Consider the following 19,443-nt stretch of genomic DNA (forward strand, 5'->3'; position numbering starts at 1 on the left):
ATAGGTTGGAAGGTGAGTTGTGAAGAAGGCATTAGGAGTCTACAAAGGGATATAGATAGGTTAAGTGAGTGAGAAAAGATCTAGCAAATGGAATACAATGAATTTGTCCATTTCAGAAGAAAGAATAAAAAAGCAGCAGATTATCTAAATGGTGAGAGGTTGCAAAGCTCAAAATTATTATGTCATGCAGCATGAAAACATACCCTTTGGCCCAACTTGCCCACGCCAACCTTGTTTCCTAAATCAATTTAGTCTCATTTGTCTGTGTTTGGCTCATAACACTCTAAATCTTTCTTGTCCATGTACCTGTCCAAATGTCTGAGATCTGGATGCCCTAACACGTGAATCACAGAAGGTTGGTATGTAGAGGTTGTTCTGCTTTTACGCGCGTTTTGTTAATGTGAATTCGCTGTAACGCAATTGATGAATTGGGGACACTGTTTTTAAAGCATAATCTTTTAAAGCGTGTGTTGGGTGTTACACAATTACATCACCAACACCTTGAGTGTTGTTTCTAAAGCACAAGTTTTCTATAATGCAGGGTTGCTCAAGAACGCTACCATCACGTTATAGAAGAACTACCTGTAGGTACAGGATGTAATCAGAAAAGCTAACGCAATGCTATATTTTATTGTGAGGGAAATTGAATGCAACAGTATGGAGATTATGCTTCAGTTATTCAGGACACTGGTGAGATCGCTTCTGCGGAAGTGTGTGTGCAATACTGATCATCATCTTTACTGAGGGATGTTGATGTGTTGGATGCAGTTCAGAAAAAGCTTACTTGACTCGTACCTTCGAAGAGTGGATTTCCTTATGAAGAAAAACCGGACAGGCTAAGACTGTATCCTCTGAAGTTTAGAAGATTCAGAGGCATATTTAAGCATAGAATATTCTGAGAAGACTTGACTGGGTGGATGTCAAAAGGATTGTGAGAGAACCTAGTACAGGGTAGCAAAGTTTGAAAATAAGGGGTCATCCATTTTGAAAAGAGAGAGAGAAGCATATTTTGTCAGGGGAGGGTTCAGAGTTTTTGGAATGTCCTTCATAAAAAAAGCAGTGTATATCAAATGTTTAAATTGTTTTAGGTAGATTCTTGATTACTAAGGGGATGAAAGATTATTGAGGGGGTGGGATTTGCAGGAATGTCGGGTTGAGGTTAAAATCAGCTATGATCTTATTGAATGGCAGAGCAAACCCTTAGGACCAAGTGGCCAACTCTTGTTCCTTATTTATTTGTTTGTATATTCTAATTGAAAGAACTCTCAATTGGCAAGTAATCCACTCGGGATTGGAAATAATAGGATGATGAACCGCATAGTCACATATTTATTGACACCACAACTAATCCGGTTTTAAAAATTAAACTATTTTATGGTTGCCAATGGTTACTGGCAATTTTCCCATAACTTTTAATGTATTTGTTACGTGTTTCCAACTTAAATGGTAAGACAAAATAAAATGTAGATTACAAGAGAAAAGAATGGCGAATATTGGAGTATTAAAAAAAGTTGTTAAAATATAAAATGTTTAAGAGGACAGTTGAATTCATGACAAATAATGCAGCTAAATGTATTATTATTTCTCAGTCAGGGCAAATAGTTTGTAAAAACAGCTTTTGGATTTTTAATTGGGTGCCAGTAATTGCAGTTAACTAAGAAAACTATGCAATCCATTACAATTGATGTTGAAAAGTGACAGAGATATACCAAAGAATTTCACGTTTTGAGATATCAGATGGCCACTTTCTCATTATTCCCACCAGTGTGCTATTTACTCAAGATTGATGTAGTTCATAGAGCCATAGAGATGTACAGCATGGAAACCAACCCTTCGGTCCAACTCGTCCATGCTGACCAGATATCCTAAATGATAGCGAGTCCCATTTGCCAGCACTTGGCCCATAACCCTCTAAGCCCTTCTTATTCATGTACTCATCCAAATGTCTTTTAGATGTTGCATTGACCAGCCTCCTCCATTTCCTCTGGCAGCTCATTCCATACATGCATCACTCTTTGCATGAAAAAGTAGCCTCTTAGGTCCCTTTTAGATCTTTCCCCTCTCACCCTAAACTTCTGCCCTCTAGTTCTGATCTATTCCAACCCAGGGAAAAGACTTTGTCTATTTACCCTATCCATGTCCCTCATTATTTTATAAACCGCTAAGGTCACCCCTCAGCCTCTGACGCTCCAGGGAAAACAGCCCCAGCTAATTCAGGCCCTCCCTATAGCTTAAACCCTCTAACCCTGGCAACATCCTTGTAAATTTTTTCTGAACCCTTTCAAGTTTCACAACATCCTTCCTATAGGAAAGAGACCAGAATTGCATGCAATATTCCAAAAATGTCCTGTAAAGCTACATGATTCCCAACTCCTGTACTTAATACTCTGACCAATAAAGAAAAACATACTAAAACATACTATCTACCTGATACTCCACTTTCAAGGAACTGTCAGCTTGCATTCCAAGCTCTCCTTGTTCAGCAACACTCCCCAGAACCTTATCATTAAGTGTATAAGTCCTGCCCAGATTTGCCCTTCCAAAATGCAGCACCTCACATTTATCAAAATTAAACTCCATCTGCCACTCCTCAGCCCATTGACCTATCTGATCAAGATCCTGTTGTACTCTGGGTTAACCTTCTTTTCTGTACACTACACTTTTGGTGTCTTCTGCAAACTTACTAACTGTACCTGCTATGTTCACATCCAAATCATTTATATAGATGATGAAGAGCAGTGGACCAAGCACCGATCCTTGTGGCACACCACTGGTCACAGACTCCAGTCTGAAAAGCAACCCTCCTCTACCTTTGAACCAGTTCTGTATCCAAATGGCTAGTTCTCCCTATATTCCATTAATCTAACCTTGATAACCAGTCTACCAAGGGGAACTTTATCAAACGCCTTACTGAAGTCCATATAGATCACGTCCACCATACTGCCCTCATCAATCATCTTTGTTACTGCTTTAAAAAAATCAATCAAGTTTGTGAGACATGATTTCCCATACACAAAGCCATGTTGACTATCCCTAAACAGTCCTTGCCTTTCCATGATGAAACCCCTGTCCCTCAGGATTCCCTCCATCAATTGATGTCAGGCTCTCCAGTCTATAGTTCCCTAGCTTGTCCTTACCATTTTCTTAAATAGTGGCACTACATTAGCCAACCTCCAGTCTTCTGGCACCTTACCTGCAATTATTGATGAGCCAAATATCTCAGCAATCACTTCTCTAGCTTCCCATGGAGTTCTAGGGTACACCTGATCAGGTCCTGAGGATTTATCCACCTTTATGCATTTTAAGACATCCAACATCTTCTCTTCGTAATATGGACATTTTTCAAGATGTCACCATCTATTTTCCCACATTCTGCATCTTTCAGGTCCTTCTCCACAGTAAACAATGATGCAAAATAGTTGTTTAGTATCTCTCCCATCTCCTGCTGTTCCACACATAGGCTACCTAGCTGACCTTTGAGGGGTCCTATTCTTTCCCTACTTACTCTTTTGTCCCTAATGGATTTATAAAATTTCTTTGGATTCTCCTTAATCCTATTTGCCAAAGCTCTCTCATGTCCCCTTTTTGCCCTCATTCATGATAAAATGGATAGAATAAAGCAATTTCATGTAATAAAGTAAGTCAAACTCAATGGTTGTTAGTACAGATACAGTGATCAAGGTAGTCTGTGAGTGCGTGAATGAGAATTTACCTTGACCACAATGATTACTAACCTATAAAAAGGAACATCCAGAGCAGACTATAGAGAGAAGGGTCATAACCATTAAAATACCAAAAGTTGCAACATGTCTGATGCAAATTTTATTGGTTACTTAAAATTGGTTGAAGACTTGTCAAAGTGTGCACCTCTAGTATTCTCTTGCAGCTTATGTGAAATCTTAATAATTATTGAAAAAAAATTATTATGGGAGATTCTGGTTTGCTGAGATAATGAACAGAAGCATTACTGGAGGTAAACTCCCTGCATTGGGTCACAGAACACAAGATGAAATAAGTGCATTTAAAATTCAAGAAATTGAGCAGAGGGTTTTAACTCTGATTACCATGCCCTTCTTCATTCTAATCAAGTTTGGATGAAAAACCAAGCAACAGCAAAAAAAAACTGTAAAATCATTCTGGCATTGTGAACTGTTTGGACAGACTTCTACCTATGTTGCATATGCTTGGAGAATTTCTGAAAATGGTACCATTGGACTAATGAGCAGATGCAGACATACAATGCTTAATAACAGAAGCCTTTCATTAAAATACAGTAGCGGGAGCAAGTCAATAAGCATTACCATTGACACCTCAGAAATCAGCACCCTACTGTTACAGATGGAACATCCTTTCCCTCCTATATAACTCTCCAATATTTGAATTTGTTGCAAGTATTCCCAAACAGAGCTAGAGCTTGCAGAATGTTGAATTTGGGTGCAAGAAGTTCTACCATTGTGTACTTCTAACTTCTGTAAATTTATTTCTACCGCTATCATAAATCCTGAGATAGGTGTAGGGGAAAAACAGATTGTGAAACCCCACCAAGATAATGGAGAGTATGACTTAACTTATAAAAGAGCAAATGATCAGAACAAATTAAATATACAGAACTGGATGCCCTGTATTGAAACTAGCCAGCTGAAATTAACGGCATAAGTGATGAAAACTGTGATAACTTCACTTGTAATATGACAATTAAATGGGTGAAATTGTAACAGAAATGGAGTCAGAACAACTATGGCAAAAACTGGATTCCTGATATTGGGACAATTGCCAGACACACAAACTACAATGATTCTTAGATCAGAGATTAATTGACTATTAAAGCAAGTCTTATCCTGAAATCATATAAACGTATTGCACCTGAAAACCTGAAATTGTTTATGATTGGTGAGAAGAGACCTCAAAACCACCATGCAGTATTGAAAAAAACAGCAGGTTAGCAAGAGATGTCCTTGCCTGACCTGAAATGTCAGTACAAATTCTCTTTGTAACTCACGAATGCTGAAAGTAAATTCGCAAGGATTAAAGTGAATAGAAACCAATAATTATTCTGTCCAAGGGTAATAAGTGCAGATGAACAGTTGAGTAAGTGGCTAATAGCTGAGAAAAACAAAGACAATCTCATCAAAATGTCAGAATGTTGTAGGCAGTATGAGAGGAAATGATTAAAGAAACCAAACTTAAAACAATAGAATGATGATATAAAACTTAGACTAAGAAGAAGTTGCAAACAGGGAGATCTGAACTTAAAACAATTCTGATCACCAGGAAATAGGTCACAGGAAAACAATTTGACTACAGGCTGAAAAGTCTCCAGGACTTGGACGGTTTGCACCCTTGGTTTTTAAAGTTAAAAATCACACAACACCAAGTTATAGTCCAACAGGTTTAATTGGAAGCACACTAGCTTTTGGAGCGACGCTTCTTCATCAGGTGAGCGTCGCTCCAAAAGCTAGTGTTCTTCCAATTAAACCTGTTGGACTATAATCTTTGTACCCCCCAGTCCAACACCAGCGTCTCCAAATCTTGGTTTTTAAAAGATGTGATGGCAATTAGTAGCTGCATTGGTTACAATCTACCAAACTTCCTTAGATTCTGAAAGTGCCCATTGGATTGAAAGAAGAAAAAAAACACTTTATTTCAAGAATGCAGGGTGGCAGAAAACAGAAAACTGTAATCCTATTAGCCTAACATCTGTTATAGAGAAGGTCCTGGAACGAAGGAGCAGCGCTCCGAAAGCTAGTCCTTCCAAATAAACCTGTTGGACTATAACCTGGTGTTGTGTGATTTTTAATTTTACAGGAGGAACCTGGCTTTATGAAGAAGTAACAAAAGGTAGATACAGGGAAACAGGTTGATAGTATTTGATAAGGTGCCATATCAAAAGTTGCTGCATAAGGTAAGAATACATGGTGCAGTAGGTAACATGTCAGCATGGTTAAAGGACTGATTATAGGAGACAGAGTATGGATAAATGGATTATTTTCATGTTTTTCATTCACTCATGGAACATAGGGGTCATTGACAGTTCAGCATTTATTGCTCAATTCTAGCTGTCTTTGAGAAAGTGGTGGTGAGCTGCCTTCTTGAACCACTACGGTCTGTGTACTTTAGGTAGACCCACAATGCTGTTAGGGAGAAAGTTCAAGGATTTTGACCCAGCGGCAATGAAGGAACAATGATATATTTCTGAGTCAGGATGGTGAATGGCTTAGATGGGAACGTGTAGTTTGTGGTGTTCCTAATTATCTGCTGCGCTTGTTCTTCTCGATGGAAGTGGTCATGGGTTGAGAAAACCAATAGAGACAAAATGACGAACGTAAAACATTTGGGGTGGAGAGAAGAAGCAAATTGCTCTCAGGTGGAGTTCTGCTTTTCTGTTTATCAGTAAGGGAGAAAGGTCTAAAACATGGAAAGTTTTGTGAATAGCTCAGAGACATTAAAGAGCTGAGTATTTTCTCAGAAGTGGCCAAAACATGAGCACATATTATTACATATACCTTAATTTTAAGTGAATTATCTTTGTTCATCACTTGTGTGTTTGGTTCATTTGCACATTTCTATTGTAAATTTATTTTCTTTTGATGAGAAATCAGTTTCTCATCAGTTTTGATGAGAAATAAGTGAAAAATTATGTGTCTGCATTTTACAACAATGTCATGGGAAATTTCATGTTTCATGGAAAGTGTTTAATGTTTGCAGATGGACTTAGTTAAGAAAATAGACTAATTTGGTTTTGATTCTCAATATTTAAGGAAGAAAGCCGTTTGCTTGAAAATCTGAGGCATCTCTAACCATATGCTTGCATTAAGGTTATTTTAATGAATGTGCATTTTCTATTTTCAACATTCTTAAAAGATTACAAATGTTAAATGGACTGCATGTGGTTCTTAAACTAATTATTTGAATTAAAAATGTTTGGTCCTGAGAAATATTGGAAGATGTAACCTTGAAGTTAGCTTCACCTACATTGATTTATCTAAGGATTTGTCATCTGCTTCATATTCTGGCTCTTACCTACTTTTGAAATTTATACTCCTTATGAGGAAATATTCTTTGAAGTTCAGAAGGTTCAAATGATCTTATTGAACATACAAGAGTCTGAGAGAGCTTAACAGGGCAGATACTGGGAAGATATTTACCCTTGTTGGGGAATCTAGACCTAGGGAGCAAAGTTTCAGAATAAGGGTCACCCATTTAAAGCAGATGCAGAATTTCCTTTCTCAGTAAGATGAGAATCTTTGGAATTCTGGTGCCCATAGAGCTGTGAAAGGTGAGTAATTGTATATATTCAAGTCTGAGGTAGAAAGATTTTTGAATTATCGGAGAGTTCAGGGTTGTGGAGAACATGAAGTAAAGTGGGATTGAAACTAAGACCAGAATGACAATGATCTTATTAAATGTAGGAGCAATCTACACCAGATCCTATTCCTTTTGTTCTCACTCATCATTCTGCAGACTTCCCATTGGAGTGCATGTGTGTGAACTATACTACAGGGTGAACTTGACAGGTTTCTTGAGATTTATCTTTCTCCTCTTTAATAGAGTTCCTCTTGTCTAATGGGTTAGTTGAGCAGCTAGTCCATTGTCCTCATTTACAGAAAAAAGAAATGCAAAAATCCAATTTTTTTAGATGCTGTAAAGTTCTCAGCATTTATTTTCACCTAATATTGTGGTTTAACAGATATTGCAAATGAACTGACACGAGCATTTTGCACTGCTACAAAATTATCAAGTACTCAAATGAGGTTCCTCATCCGCAAAAGAAAGACACAGTCCTGGAGGCTAATGTTAAAATACTGCAGTCTGTACAGTGAGTGACTTGTGATGAAACCAAATATTGAGTGGATCCTGGCCACTTTAGCAATTTTAGGATGCAATGCTACAACATGAGGCGTGTTTAATATTTCAAGAAAATTCCAAAAGTGAAGATAATGCAGTCAAGTTTTCGGAAAAAAATCAGGATTCAGCTTTGGCGATTTAACACTGCTGCTGAATAGGGGATGAACCTGAGTTTCCAAACAAATAGAAAATAAATACAAGAAATAAGTCAAAGCTAATGATAAAAACCAAAAGAAATACAAACTAATAATAGATATTCCCAGAGATGCAAGTTCAAGTCAGCTATAAAACACAGTACAAATAAGCTACAACTGAGATTGGAATTAATCCCTAACCTATTTAAAAGAGGGTACAAAAGCTCACTATAAAAATTGAAGATCAAATGTACTATGGAATAAGAACTCTATCTTTAAAATTGTATAGCATCTCACAAGGTAAGAGAGGAGGGTCAAGCAATAGAGGAAAATGTGCTTTGGAATGTATGATTTCTTGAGGGACAAAATTCAGACTGGCATTGATGATAATCCTACATCATAGATGCAAATCAGATTTTTATAATTAGTTGAATGCAGTAAATAATGTACTTATGGGATGTCCAAGCAAATTTTCAATGTAACTGAAATGCCATTAAAATCTAACTGGAAACTGGTCAGGCAGCATCCAGGGAACAGGAGAATCGACGTTTTGGGCATAAGCCCTTCTTCTTCATAAGCCCTTCTTTCCTGAAGAAGGGCTTATGCCCGAAACGTCGAGTCTCCTGTTCCCTGGATGCTGCCTGACCTGCTGCGCTTTTCCAGCAACACATTTCCAGCTCTGATCTCCAGCATCTGCAGACCTCACTTTCTCCATTAAAATCTAACATCTTGCAGTCCTGCTTGGCAAGATGTAATGAATGGTGTGCCACAGGATCAGTACTGAGGTCTCCACTTTTTATAATTTACATAGCTAGCATAAATGACAGGACCAAAGGATTGATTGCCAGAAAATTGTTGATGATACAATGATATGCAGGAAAGTAAGTTGTGAAGAAGACTTAAGAAGGCATCAGAGGGATGTAGATAGGCTAAGTGAGTGGACGTCATCAAGCCAATGGAGTCTAATGTTGGAAATGTGAAATTAGCAGGAAGAAGAAAAAGTGTAATATCTAAATGATGATAGATTGCAAAACTTAGTGATGTAGAGAGTTATAGGTGTACCAGTGCATGAATTGTAAAAAGTAGGTACAACATGCAATTAGAATAGATATCAGAACAGTATAGTTTATTTCAAGCTGGATTGAATACAAAAGTGTGAAGGTTGTACTTCAGATCAGGATCACATCAGGATGATGTGCACAATATTGGTCTCCTCATTGAAGGAAGGATGTAAATATTTTGGAATCAGTGCAGAGAGGGTTTGCAAGATTAATACCTGGAATAGGCAGATTGTGTTGTGTGAAAAGGTTGTCCAGGCTGCGCTTGAATCCACTGGAGTTTGAATAACTAGGAGGCAACTTGATTGAAACAAAATCCTGAGAGCTCATGACAGGATGCATGAGAGAAGAGCATTTCTGTTTTGGGGGAATTTGAGAACTGGTGTCATTCTTGAAAACAGAGTTGAGGCAATTATTGTCTCACAAAATATCATTTAACCACCTTCCTCAAAAATGTTTTGGAAGCAGAGTCTTTAAATACTTTTAAGTGAGAGGTGAGTAGATTCTAGATAAGCAAGATGGCGATAGGTAATCTGGACAGGCAGGAATCTGCAGTAATTAGATAAGCCACATTCACTTGGAATGGTGGGAGAAAGTTGAAAGTCTGATTGGCTTACTTCTGCTCCTAATTCGTATATTCATATGTAGCGATTTTTAGCTAGCTGCTACAAAATTTCATGAGATTTCACCTCTTTCGAACTTTCTAACCCATCCAAGGTAAATGATAACTTTGCCTTATAAGTAACGTCCTAGTATCTTTTCAAAATTAGAGCATGATTTCTGTACTTATCAGTTTTACATCAGCAATGCTTAATTTCATTTTTGATGGAAATAATGCTTAAAATCATAAAAGTAATTTATCATTAATATCCTTCAACATATTTCCATTAAATCTTCAATTAGGGAGCATTGCTCTCTGATTGTTCAAAAACTCTTGTATGAAACTTTAGTTCCATTTAAATTCAAGACTTAGCTTATAAAATACACTGGCTCCCTACTACAGCATTAGATTGTTGGATTTGCTGTCATTGAAACTGGCTGTTATACGGAGGCCTCTTCCACTTGTTTTGATGGTTCAAGTCGATATTAGAGACCCCTTGACATAATTTGACGGAGAGCACATTTTTCACTCAATGTTTCACCCAATATTCCTGCTTCGAACAACACCATCAGAACAATTTAACTTTTATCTTGTTGGCATTTGTGGAGTCTTGCGTGCAGCGTGACTACTACTTTTGTCTACATAACTTCAAAGCACCTGATTTTATTTGAAGTGCTTTGAGACCTTTCTCAGAGATGTGGTGCTGGGTATAGTTATAAATAGTCCAAAATGATCAACCGTGTATTTCCAATATCCCGAACATTTTGGGACACTTGAATAAAATTATAATAGTATTAATTTTTTTTTGTTAAATACATTTTCATCTTTCCGAGAAAACATCAGATATAACTGAGGTAATTCTACTGATAGGAAGCATGAATGTTCCAGAATATGTAGAAGACTCAGATAATATTTCCTTGGGAAGCCTTCTGCATGCCTTAGTAGATCAATAGATAGAAACTTATAAAACCTCTTTATAAAGATAAGATCTTGTCCATCAGCCTTGTATTTTGTTCAACCGACTAAAGTATTGTATTGCAACTATTAGCATAAATGTCATGCGTGCTGTCTTCCAATAAATAAGACCTTTTAGTTTTTTCATATTGAAACCTGGCCCAAATGTGGTGTACAACATGGGTGGATGACATTTGAAATATAAAGCAAGTAATTGATTTAATTAGTATTCTCCTTTCACTCCTATGTATACATGTGTACACACACAAGAAACACTATCTGTCTCCCACTATCAACCCAGTTCAGTTAATGTTTTTGAAATAGATCAATAGATAATTTATTGCAGTTTCTGGGACTTTTTATGCATAAATTGACTGTAACACTTGCCTATGAGGACACTTAAAGACTATCTCTGACCTTGATGCTCTCTGGGATTATAGATGTGAAAGGCCTGTAATACAAATATAAAACAAATTTTTGAAGCCATCCATTGTTCGCACTCAAATATATGACTTGCTCAAAATGTGCTTTCTGCCGAGACTGCTTTTGTAAATTTGTGCCTAAGATTTACTTAAGCATGATTTAATATGAAAGTCTGTGACCCAATACTAACCTTTAAAGTTCAGGAAATAAAATGTGCCTGCACCTTGACTAAATTATGTTTAATATTTATATTTATTCTGGAAAAATTGTTAATCTTTCTTTTAAAAAGTGTAATGTTGGAAAATGGCTCAGTCGAGTAGACTTTCTTAATGTGCAGTTTGTGGACTTCATAATGGCAGTGAGTAGTATTTCATCAGTAAAATATTGAAAGGCTTTTCATATAAATTATTATAATAAATGAAACTATCTGCACCCTACCAGCTTCTTGATGTGTTTGTCTTTTTCAATATCTGACCACATTTTCTTGGGCTTTTAGTCTTTACTAATTTGAATCAATTATAGGATAAATTTTAGTTGCTTGTAAGCTTTGTGTGGATAGTACTTCAAAAAAAGGGCATCTACTTTTCTGTCATGAAGTGTCTATAGCTTTAATACATTTTCCATTTTGGAAAGATAAAATAATTTCAAACTATAGCATACAATGCAAACCATAAGAACAACATTTCAACTATTTCTGTCATTATTTCTATGTTAATGAAACTAAATCAACAGACCAGCTGATATGTGCTGAATAATCATATTTTTGTGATACTGTATCTATGCCACTGCATCTATAAATGCTTAAATGTGCATTTCTTTTTCCAAAACGTATCTTTATTGATCAGGCTTTGTTGGTTAAATCTAGTTGTTTTCTAATCAAACATCATTCTGCCTGTATTAATTCCAGTGATAATAAGCCAAGTCCCAATGTGGATCACCTCAAACACTTATCTCTCCAGCTAGGTGGTGGTGGGGGCTGGGTGTAAAAGGATTCAGACGGATATACTAGGATATATTATTTTATTTATTACCTGTTCTCTGAACTGTCTACTACTTGCGTTACCCTACGATTCATTTCGGCAGTGTTTAGATCTTTACTGTGACTTTCAATTATCGTGACGAACACTGATAAAAATTTTAGTTCTTCATAAATGTCATAAGTTTGTCCACCTGTGGAAAATATCTCTCATCTTCATTTAAAGCAGTAACATTTTCTCAACAGTAGTTACTTTATGTTGTGTTGTTAAATTGGGCATTTTTACGAGGTGAAGGAGTAGTGCCACCTAGGCATTCATCTCTAATTCATCTGTGTTATGATAAATAGTTGCTCCACTATGTTTAAGCATGTTAACAAGATACATTAAAATGTCACCTTGACGCTCTTGTATTGGAGTTGTACTCCAAATTGAGGCATACCTTGGTTTTACCTTTGCTTCTAAATACCCCAGGTGTCAAAATGAACACTACCATTTTATATATAAAAACTGAAAGAACTGTGGATGCTGTAAATCAGAAACAAAAACAGAAGTTGCTAGAAAAGATAAGTAGATCTGGCAACATCTGTGAAGAGAAATCATGGATGCTGTCAGACCTGCTGAGGTTTTCCAGCAACTTATGTTTTGCTTAACATTTTATATGTAGTAGGTTCAAAAGATTTCAGAAACAGCTGTTTTGACTTAAAAGGTATTTAATATTTAAACTTATTGCATGAATAAACTTTTACACATGTTTTAAGCAGAATTTGTTCCATCATTTATATTCGGACAGTGAGACACAGAGAAAATCCACCCAAGGATGCTTCACCAATTGAAAATGTTAATAACAATAGAAATTCTTGGGTGGCTTCTGAGAACAGAGTGGCATGGTGGCTCAGTGATTAGCACTGAGCTACCTCACAGTGTCAGGGTCCCAGGTTCGTTTCCAGCCTCGGGCGACTGTCTGTATGGAGTTTGCACATTCTCCCCGTGTCTGGCTGGGTTTACTCTGGTTTCCTCCCACATTCCAAAGATGTGCAAGTCAGGTGAATTGGTCATGCTAAATTGTCCATAGTTGTTAGGAGCATTAGTCAGAGAGGGGGGGGTTACTCTTCAGAGGGTCGGTGTGGATTTGTTGGGCCGAAGGGCGTGTTTCCACACTGTAGGGAATCTAATCAAAAAAAAAGGTAGCAAGGTAAAATAGCTTTGAAAATGAATTCCACAGTGCCAGGTACTTTCACGAGAGAGAAGTTTAATCATTTATTTTATACAGATCCTCATTTGTCTCATTATTTAGGAAATATTTTCAAGCCATCAGATTACATTTCACAGACTCATTTTATTACAAATGTACATTTATAAGGTTTTATGATTCGACTGTCTCTTTCATTTAAGTTAAAAAAATAACACATCACCAGGTGATAGTCCAACAGATTTATTTGGAAATACAAGCTTTCAGAGCACTGCTCCTTCATCAGGTAGCTAGTGGAATAGGATCATAGGACCTGGCTATCTGACAAAGGAGCAGTGCTCTGAAAGCTTGCACCTCCAAATAAACCTGTTGGACTATAACCTGGTGTTGTGTGATTTTTAAAGTTGTCTACCCCAGTTCAATACCAGCACTGCCACATCTTTCATTTAAGGTCAGATAATGGAATGAAGGGAATTATGTGACCTGCTCTAGATTCTGCCAGAGAACAAAATTGGGTTGCTTGGATGTTAATGAATGTCTGGGTTAACTTACTGGGAAGAAGATATGGAGGTGAAGTTATTGACATCTGTATATCGATGTCAGGTTTATAACTTATTGTGCTTTGAAGTATCAATTGAATTCCAAGCTAGAGGATAGTTAGTTAGCATTTTTACCTGCTGCAAAGCCCATATGATTCACTTTGCCACGGTGATGGGCTTCGAGAGGGCAAGAGTCCATAATAAAACCTTACAGGTTTGGGTTAGGGAACTTTTCTAAAGTAGCCCTATAAGTCGCAGACATAAAGGAGTCGACAAGAACTTGAGAGACAACAGACATGAAGGCAGCCAAACTTGCACCTGGAGGATAAAAATTGCTCACAGCTTTATTCAACATACAGCAGGCAGACAAAGTCTCCTGCTTAAGTTGGAGAGATCCATTGGTCAGGATTTAAACAAGTTTGGAATATTTGCCTACATTTGTGTAAAAGGGGAAATCTCCAGGATTACTTACATCCTGAAAGTCATTTAAGGGATTAGAAGTTACCCAGCTGGGAAAGGGAAAAGGAAAGCAGACCATCAGGAATAAGAATAGCTTTAGACTGGTTCAGGGAGAATAGTGCGTTAATTAATGGGCTGAATAAAGTATTGCTGAGGTTTGAAATTGTCAGTCATGCTAAAGGTTGCATGGGATAATTTTCTGTAGTTTAAAATATAGGTTTCTACAAAAATAATGTCAGTCCATGTTGTCTTTGTTGCTTTTTGTGTAATCTTGCCAGTCAGTCACTGAATTCAGATATCTTAATAAAAGTTATCAATCACTATAGGGATTGAAATGATCTCAATAATAATAAATCATCAATTTCTGTAAGCTTTTTTATTTAAGGGTGGGAATACCTGAAAGGATTGACTGTGTTGCAGCCAAACTTACTGACATACAAAGGTAAGTGTGATGGAGCACTACCTCCACTTCTTCATCAAGCTCAATCTTTGCACCAGTCTTGCTCAGCTGCATCAAAAAGACACTGCATATAGCTTTTTAACACCACTCTCAGCCATACTGAGGCATGAGTGACATCCAGCTTTTTGTGAACCCCAGTTGAAAACCTAGCTGCCTAATAATTCTGAAAACCTGGCCTAACAGCACAGAGATCTCAAACTGCTCTTGACTTCTCTTTCACCAAATCTCCTACACAGAGCCATGTAATTCAGTTGCCTTCCCTGTAATTTGGCTAAATATCAGCATTTCTATCATGCAGTTTATTTGCTCTCCTGCTACTGACCTTTACTCACTCTAATTTTCATATTTTGAACTGCTCTTCATGACCTTTGAACTGCTCTTCATGACCTTTGAACTGTTCTGTGAGACCTATTGAAAACATTGCAATAGGTCCTATCCTATTGAATGTTACCACCAAACAACTTTTGGAATGAAGTATACAGATATCCTGAAATGTACATTCTCGGAGAACACTTTTTGCTTACTACCAGTAACTGAAGGACTTTATTACGTGGATGAAAAAAACAAGAGCAGTGGAAGCTGTCATTGAATACATTCAAAGCTCGGTTAGATTTTTAATTGACAAGGGAGTCTAGGGTTATGAGGACATCCAACAAAGTGAAGTTGACGCCATAATCCAATCAGTCATGATTTTATCGAATGGCAGAACAGGATTAAGGGGCCAAAGATCTATTCATGTCCCTAATTCTTGTTTTCTGGTGAGAATACAAAGGAATATTCACAGGTTAAATGAATGGGCAAAAATTTGGAAGATGGAGTATAATGTGGGTAAGTATAACGCAAATATTTTTAAATGGAAAGAGACTAGAATACTGTTATATGGAGCTATCTGCCTGCCCTTGTACATGAATCACAAAATGTTAGCGTGGTAATGGGATATTGGCTCCTCTTAGAACAGGAATTGGTACAAAACAGTACAGGGCATTAGTGAAAGCACACCTGGAATACTGTATACAGTTTTAGTCTAGCATACGCTTGTATTCAGGACAGTTCAGAGAAGATTCATGTATTATAAGGAAAACGTTAGCACACTGGATCTATATCTATTGGAGTTTAGAAGATGAGTGGTGATCTTGCTAAAGCATTCTGAAGAGTTTTCAGAAGATTCACAGCCCAGTCTCCAATATCTGAACATAATTCAAAAGAATAAAGGCCCTCCAAGAGAATGAATTTTTCCTCATCTCTATCTTCAATGCAACATCTCTTATTTTTAAACAGTGTCCCTAATACTCAATTCTCCCAGAGGAGGAAACATCCTCTCAGCATTTAAACTGCCAAGCTCCTCAAAATGCTGGATGTAAGTTTGCTCACTGAGCTAGAAGGTTCATTTTCAGACATTATGTCACCATACTAGGTAACATCATCAGTGAGCCTCTGGTGAAGCACTGGCCCTGCTTTCTATTTCCGTAGAACAGGAAATATGAAAAAATGGAGGTAGTGCTCTATTACACTTATCTTTGTATGTCAGTAAATGTGGCTGCAACACAGTCAGTCCTTTCAGGTATACTCACCCTTAGATAAAAAAGAACAGATAATGACATCACCAACACAGGAAATCATATAACCAACCCAAGGAAACCTAAACACATAAATAGAAAGTGGGACAAAACACCAGTGCTTCACTGGACACTCACTGATGATGTTATTTAGTATGGTGACGAAATGTCTGAAAATGAACCTTCCAGCTCAGTGAGCAAACTTACATCCAGCATTTTGAGGAGCTTGGCAGTTTAAATGCTGAGAGGATGTTTCCTCCTCTGGGAGAATTGAGTATTAGGGACACTGTTTAAAAATAAGAGATGTTGCATTGAAGATAGAGATGAAAAATTCATTCTCTTGGAGGGGAGGGCCTTTATTCTTTTGAATTATGTTCAGATATTGGAGGCTGGGTCATTAGCATATCTTCAAGGTTGTACTTGACCTATCTTTTTGATCTACGTGGGAGTCGTAACTTATTGGGGGACAGGCAGGAAAATGAGGAAAGGCTTGCAAACAGATCAGCAATGTTCTTATTGAATGGCTGGGTGGGCTCAATGGCCGACTTGTACTCCTTTTTCTTTTGATCTTATAATACATTGAAGTTGCAAATTCAATATTAGGATATATCAATACTGAAAACAGACGCCCATACGTGTTCTGTATTTTTAACTTCTGTTCAAGCCTTTAACACAATTTTCATGAAAAATTCTCAGAAGAAAGTTGATGTACAATTGTATCCACTGCAGATGTCTGTGTTATCTCCTTGGGGGTTAAAACGAGAATTTCACAATTAATCACAAATTCAAGAGATGCTCTGAGACTCTGATTATTGCAACAAAAAGGATTATGGATCTCGTATGACCAAGTAAATAAATCTGGTAACTACTCAAGTTGATGTCTTCCCTGAAATGAGTTGATATGACAGATAATAAATGTATTATTTGCTGGTTATTATTACAATGTCTTTATTAGTTAGGTGATTTTGTATGTCAGCCATTGCTACGATTTATATATTCTATTTGCCACTCATCATTGACATCTTGTAAATTCTATTTTTCCATCTGCAAATGCTGCTAGGTCTACTGAATATTATTTTCAAGCTTTCAATATCCGCAGTATTTTATATTTATAAATTGTCTCCTCCCAAAAATGAACATGGGGAACCTGAGTCATCTATCCAGGATAAGCAGAAGATCCTGGTGAGACAGTGGCACGTGTGGATGACTCTCTTTCTCTAGCTCCTTTCACTCTCCTCGTCATCTACCCCACTGGAAGAAAAGTCATCACAAATAAAGAACAAGCCTGTCCTGCTATCATAAAACACTGCAGGCAAATGAGATTGGGGGAGAATGGGACGATGCTGCTCTGTGAGAAGTCCCACCCTTTAAAGCTGCCAGACAGCCACAGCCCCCCATAGTGGGCACTGCTAGGTTGCAGGCAGACCTATGAATGACTCAACGGATAACAGATCCTGGTAAGTCAAGAGGCTTCAGGCAGATGGGTTTTCCCACCTAAGGGAGAGATTGGAGATGGATTAAAAAGGCTGTTCAGGCGGGAAGAAAACTGTGATTAATTAAGTAAGAGCACCCTCCAGAGACAGTACTTTTCCTACCCCCAATTCCTCATTTAAAAATATTTTCCTTCAGAAAGGGCTGCTCACTCTCCTCAGATGGCAGGGTAATATCAGCATTGGTTGAGTTCATTTGAGGCTTAATTATTTATTTCCATCTAATGGGTGGGCTGCCTATTGTTGCAGGCCAGCCAGCCAGCTAGATGCTGTATTCTGTGAGGGAAAGAGGGGGTTGTGAAGATGGTGAGTTAGCCATCCGACATTGTTCCTGTCTAAATCACACCCAGTGAAACGTTATATCCAGCTCCCTGTGTCTCTGGAAAGCATGCCTTCAAACATAATCCACATTAAAAGCTTGCATATTTTGATCCAGTATGGGCCTTTCATTGAAATAAGATCACCCTCTCATATTTGGCTATCTTCTTATGGATTTCAGCAAGCAAATCCTGTGAATAGATTTAAGTCACCACCACGTTTCTTCTCTGCCTTATACATCCTTAAATAATTGTGAAACTTTCTGGCACGTAATAGTCAGAAAGGCACCTCAGTAGTCAAGCTTTCAACTTGGGATTGTTTCGGGAGCATCAATTGAAGTCACCTTGTGCAATAATGCATTTTATCCATTTCATATGGTGCACCAAGGGAATCCTATTGTATTGGCCTTTGAGTTAGTAATTAAATGATTAAGTGATGGGAAAGAACTCATCTGAACTTTGCATTTTATCAAAATAATCAATTTGACGTGCCCCACCGAAAAAAATCCACATGCACTAAAATTATCTGTGTCTTACTTGTGTTTGTATGTTTATTTTTGCAGCCTGTTTTACATTGGCTTAGGGCTAAGGAGATGTTTTGGAAATGAGCCTGTGTTTATTAATGAATTATTGATTTTAATTGTCAATGCAGTAGTTTGATGGAGAGTGAGGATTGTCTAAAGTATTAATTTTGGTAACTGTTTGGAGCTGGAAGATGCGTTTTTGGTTGAAACAATGTGTCACTTCCATTTGCTCTGCTCCCAGAAGGGTTACAGTTGTCATTGGAACTTGGTGTTTTTCTTGCACTTCCTAAAATATGGGATATTGGTGTTATGAAAAGAATTCTGAAAACGTCAGAGACCAGTGTTGGCAATAAGCATTTCGAAGTTCACAATAGCAAAGAAAACTGCAAGGTAAAACTCCCTGTTCTCTGCCTCAAGGTGTCACTGTTGGAACCATTAGTTTTCTTAATCAATAGAAATTTATATACATCCCACTGGATTATTATGATTTTATGAAGAAACTGACTAAAGTACACCAATTAACTTAGTAAATGGTTCAGATTTTTAGTTTATATCAATGGTTTAATGTTAAATTACTCACAGATGGAGGACAAGATACTTAAGGTAAATGCTTTCTTTTTGTTATAAGCACATTTTCCATTGTATTAATAAAGCTGAACCAGGTTATCATTTTTCTGTCATCAATGAATATTATTTAATGGATAGAGAAAAGATTAAATTGATTAGACTGCCTAATGTTCCTTGTCATGGAAAATTTCTTTTTTTAATGGAAACAAGAGGAAATTTAAACAATGGTAGGGTTAAAAACTGCCCTGCCAATGGGCTTCAAGGTGGGGGACCTTGTTCAGTCCAGCACTTGCTCTTTCTACTGTCTTCCCACCTACCTCTGCGTCCATTGTAATTATGGGGATGGTGGT

The 19,443-nt window shown here is 37.4% G+C and overlaps 1 protein-coding gene across 1 annotated transcript in view; it reads left to right on the forward strand.

The window, feature by feature from the left end:
- vti1a (vesicle transport through interaction with t-SNAREs 1A) overlaps positions 1-19,443 on the forward strand; it is a 304,045-nt gene that overhangs the window by 165,686 nt on the left and 118,916 nt on the right. The gene's annotated exons all lie outside the window — the stretch shown is intronic.

Source organism: Chiloscyllium plagiosum, chromosome 22 (genome assembly GCF_004010195.1).
Source record: "Chiloscyllium plagiosum isolate BGI_BamShark_2017 chromosome 22, ASM401019v2, whole genome shotgun sequence".
NCBI classification, from domain to species: domain Eukaryota; kingdom Metazoa; phylum Chordata; class Chondrichthyes; order Orectolobiformes; family Hemiscylliidae; genus Chiloscyllium; species Chiloscyllium plagiosum.